Source organism: Pinus tabuliformis, chromosome X (assembly GCF_031772625.1).
Source record: "Pinus tabuliformis cultivar Carrire ecotype Pingquan chromosome X, CPIR1, whole genome shotgun sequence".
In the NCBI taxonomy this organism is placed as follows: Eukaryota; Viridiplantae; Streptophyta; class Pinopsida; order Pinales; family Pinaceae; genus Pinus; species Pinus tabuliformis.
The window spans coordinates 1,440,391,266-1,440,396,663 of record NC_142308.1 but is presented as its reverse complement, the minus strand read 5'-3'; the positions used below and the strand labels follow the sequence as shown (position 1 = coordinate 1,440,396,663).

The 5,398-nt window shown below is 34.9% G+C and overlaps 1 pseudogene; it reads right to left on the bottom strand.

The window, feature by feature from the left end:
* Positions 1-1,588: 1,588 nt before the first annotated feature.
* Positions 1,589-2,750, bottom strand: LOC149145437 (heat shock protein 90-1-like; annotated as a pseudogene).
* Between the last annotated feature and the right edge of the window lie 2,648 nt (positions 2,751-5,398).

Sequence of the window (5,398 nt, the reverse complement as noted above, 5' to 3'; positions counted from 1 at the left end):
AGATAATGAAAAACATATGTATCTCAAAACATATGTATCAAATTTGTGTGAAGTTATCTGAGGTTATCTCATAACCAAGTAACCAAATCGCCAGCATGATGTGGGCATGTTAGCCATTTGTCACGACTACTAATCCCAAACCTCAAACTTCGCCAATGTGTTGTGGTGTTGTGGGCATGTTAGCCATCTGTCACAACTACTAATCTGTAGCTCCCAAACTTCAGGGCGTGTTTTGCATGTTAGCTATATGCTACAGATGCAGATTTAAGATGCAAGGAATTCCCAAAGTTCAGGGTGTACATAAAAATTAGAATTCATTTATAATTATGAAAGAAGCTACATGAATCAATGAGGTTTTAATTTTCAAGTTTTAGGTTCTAATTTTCAGGTTTTTATCTTTTATGAAACAACATACAACACTATGCCATATACAACTTCATATCAGGTTTTAATTTTCAAGTTTTAGTTTCTAATTTTCAGGTTTGCTTTTATCTTTTATGAAACAAAATACAACGCTATGCCTACAACTTCATGCCATGTACAAAAAACACCATGAAAAAATACTTCAATAAGGTCAAGTTATACAATGTAAAATTGTTATCAACATGAAACAAATGCCACCAAACTTCAAACCAAACCAGAGAATCCACATGAAAGGAAATCAATGCAAGTTGAATAAAAACAACAACAAACAGAAAATACCTCGCATCGTGTTTCATCCAGTGCTCTTCTGCCTGTTATGAGCTCCATAAGTATCACTACATAACTGAAAACATCAGCCTTCGTAGTCACATGACCAGTGACTGTATATGCAATAAAATGCAATCCAAGTGGGTTAAAGCTCTTATGCATAGTTGGCATAAAATGGTGGTAAACCTGATAGTAGGTGTAACTACATAGCCTTAGAAAGCTAAGTAAGCCCAACTGGAGTAGGACAATTCTGGAAGACTCTAACTAAAAATTGTTTTGTATGTGTTTGGTAACTAACCGGGGAAGAATATAACTCGACAATGCTTGGAAAGGTCTAGTCTGGGTTCGGTAAAACCATGGTAAGAATATAATTCGACAATGCTTGACAAGGTCCCATACAAGCAAGAAGGGTCTTCATAAAATGGCAATAAATTCGGTAGCGGTAGTAGTAGTCTGCACAACTATTTTCACATCTCCTGGATTCCATTCGAGTGGGTGAAAAAGACAAAAACAAAAGCAGAAAAAATTCAGATGAATTCGGTTATGCGCTAGAAATAAGTAAGACTAGTTCAAGAGCAGTTTCTGACCGTACCCAAAGGTACTGAGCCTAAACTCGAACCCAGAGCAGATTAATCAGATGAATAGATCAATGATTCTAAATTAAGTGCTTTATGATTCTATCCCATCCAAACTACTTCTTCCACACCATTTTCACTGTTATTCTCTCCACTAAAAGTGCTCTAAGCTATAGGACAACTAAATATCACAGATCCATTGAATCTAACAAAGACCTATCAGCTCACGAATCTCTTTCGGTCAGAATAAGGGTAAGAAGAAATGAGGTAAGGGAGAATAAAGGTACACCAAAGCCATAAGTTCAATCTCTAGCCATCTCTCTTCACACAGCAATCAGATCCTTCAGCGACCTCTCCTCCAAGTATTCCAAGTATTCCAACTGTCAAACCACATTCAAAAAGAGATGAACAACTCTCTAAATGCCATGCCCTTAAATCTAGTAAAACCCCAACTACCATTGAGGAATCGAGCAGATGAAGAAACAAAAGAGAGCATTTATATATACTTGATCTTCCTTGAGAAACAGAGTAATTTTAGTTCCTCTCCCCAGGGGCTCACCATTCACATATCTTGTGATGGTAAATGACCCCCCAGCCTGAGATTCCCTAATGTATTGTTCGTCATCATTGTGCTTGGTGGTAACAATCACTTTTTCTGCCACGAGGTAAGATGAATAGAATCCAACACCGAACTCACCGATCATGCTCACATCCACCCTAGCTTGCAAAGCCTCCATGAACTCTTTCGTCCCTGATCTTGCAATTGTTCCCAAATTGTTCACTAAGTCCACGGATTCCATTGCATACCATAAGAATTCAAATAGAAAAACATGAATAGAATCCAACACCAAACTAACCAATCATGCTCACATCTACCCAGCTTGCAAAGCCTCCATGAACATTTTCATCACTGATCTTGCAATTGTTCTGAAATTGTTCACCAAGTCTACGGATTCCATTGCATATCATAAGAATTCAAATAGAAAAACCACTATAATCTTATCTAAAGATTGATTATATTTCATTCAAATCATGAGAATCAAATGACTGGAGAACTCACCAGCTTTGGTCATGCCTATTCCACTATTAATAATAGTGAGGCACTTGTTTGCCTTCTTCGGAACAATCTGAATGAAAAGCTCTACTTGAGCATCCAACTTGCTCTTATCCATTAGTGCTTGGAACCGAATGTTGTCCAGAGCCTGCATCTAATTCAAATTCCATAAACATCAAATAGTACTTAAGCATATATAACCTTATTTATTCTCCCTATAGTAGGCCCACCTAATTGTCTGATGAATGTATGAGAACTCAAAAATTGATAAATATTTTCTTTCTTACATTAGATGAATTGATGATGAGCTCTCTGAGGAAAATGTCCTTGTTACTGTAAAAAGTGTTCATAATGAGGCTAAGTAACTCATTAATTTAAGCCTAGAAAGCAAAAGTCTCCATGTCGCCGGTCTCTATGCTGGCATCTGCCATTGATAATCCAATCAACCAAAACAGGGAACCCAATAACCAACAGTAGGATTCCAGAGCCCTCCAAAGCCTAAACCTAGACCAGACACAAATTATTTTGGATCAGATATCCATAAACTTAACAAATATCAAAATCCTTAGCGTGTGCACAGCTTTAACAGAGTTTATCATTGTGCATAGAAATGGCTCCTTTGAATATTCTTGTGTACCAACATAACCCTTAACATCAGGGAGAATTTTAAGAACCCCCCCAAATTTATATGTATAATAAATAGGCAAATCTCCATGGTATATAGGAAAAATGGAAGGCGATTTTATCAATAATATAATATGTATATATAATTTTTTGGCGAATCTCTCACCAAGCATGGTGACTATTTTACTCAATTATAAAATCTTGTAAGATCTTGTCGAGTCTTTCACTAGATAATAAAACTTTGTAAAGTCCTAGTGAATCTTAGCATTCTGAACTCTTAGAGAATTTTTTGAAAAAGTATAAAACCATATAAGACAAGAGCCACATGGTGGCAATATTACTTTTTTTTTCACATTTCCACAACATGGAACTTGTTTATAAAATTATAAAAAAGCCAACCAATTCCCTTATAATATGCAAGTAAGCTTATAACAAAGTCTGATACCTCTACTATGCTTGTCTTCATTCAAGTGTCATAGCTGCTATACTTAGAACTGTGAATCACAACTCTCTCGGAACTCAACTCTATAGTGTAATTAAAACCTTTGGAAATTGAATTTGACAAATCTATAAAAAGGGTTACTGAAATAGAAGCTTTTGTGAATGAGCCCACTAACTATCACTACTAAACAATCAATCTAGACTATGAAGTCTTCCATCACGATCAAGGGAGTGCGACCACCTAGCCTGACATTATGGCCATCATAGCTTCCAATAATCAAAAACCACCTTCCAAGGACATCCTAGCTCATGTCTCATGAATTTTATTCATCAATCTTAACTGATATAAATATTATAAAGATAATATTATAATCCTCTCTAGATTCACTGTTAATACAAGGGTAAAGTAAATTTTCTAGCTCAAGGCACTAGCCAATACCAACTTTGGTATTTGTGACCCCCTTTGTGGGGATGCACCTACCCTGCCCCGTTGGGTTTTTGCCTTGTAGCGTAGTTCGAGGATCACAATACTTTCCAATATTCCTACTCCATTAGACACACATTATATGGTATACATAGTGAATTGAAAAGAAGCATTATAGAACACATAATTTCACAGAAGGAAGAAGAATCTTAGCCAATTCAATATCAAAATCTTAACCACTGATTAATAAAGAATAACAAGTAGTGTAATGAATTGTTCCGAGTTATTTATTTAAAAGCTGTAAAGAATGTAGTGGAATGGAAAATATTAGTTAGGCAACCCTTCAATATTTTCTACTAATATGTTTGTGCATGTACATATGAAATTAAGAGCATTGTTGAATACAAAGTTTCCTTTTCTCTTGCCTCCATTTTGACAAATCAATGTGAGATCAATGTCACTTCGAATCTCCTTTCCTGTGTGGATGTTTTGACAAATCAATGTGAAATCAAAGTCACTTTGAATTTCCTTTCCTGTGAGGGATCACATCCATAGTTTATTAGTAAAAGATAATCTACTACATATTATGTTCAAGAAACTGACTGCAATATATAGTGGAGATGAGACCTCAATTCTTATTCTGAATTTGAATATCTCAAGATAACATAAGAGATAAAAATTCATATGGCCTTAGTAGCTAGGAAACACTCCATCATTACAAGACCACCTAGATTTCGACACTTAATCTAAATAATGGCACTAGTTGCAGTGCTTATTTGCATTAACACCATCAAAAAGCAACAACAATGTTTCAAAGCACACTTACTGGAAAAGTTGTAACGTTTCGAGAATATTTAATGATAGCATCTGAACCTCGTAGCTATGGTGGGGAAACTAGGGAACCCAAATCTTGGAAGATATCTCATACCAAATCTGAGAAAAAAATAAAAAAGGGAAAAATCAAAATCTATAAATCAAGCAATGAATTTTTTACAAATCAAATACAATTCCTTTAACTAACAGTTAAATTGTGGTGATATATTTAAATATTTAGTAAGAGGGGAACTTCAAACCATGGAATATTACCTTTGTCATTACTGTCATCCCTCAGTGACTGAGATTACAAATCAATACTTATGGAAAGATTGTAAGAAATTCTGTGAAATAGTAAAGCATAACCTCTATTTTCAAGCAACAAAATCAAGACATTGTTACATCAAGAGCCATAATTGATACATAATCAATGAATCAAGTCCTTGTATGGCACAGGCTTGTTTCACAACCTCTATTTTCTCAATAACAAAATCAATACATTGTATGTGATTATTGCCAAAATGAAACTACATTCTAATTTGGAAGAGGATCTTATTAAAAGACATAGATTTATTCAAGAGTACAAAGCCTAATGGGTTACTGAAGAATAAGTTAGAATATGGGATCATGATACTTAAATTGAAAAAATATGCTTTCCTTTTAGAAACATTACAGTTATACAATGTTTTTCGAAAGCATTAGAATTTGAAATTGGGCCTTTCTACCAAGACAAATTTTCAGTAACATAATGTACGTTCCTACGTGAAACGTTGTAGA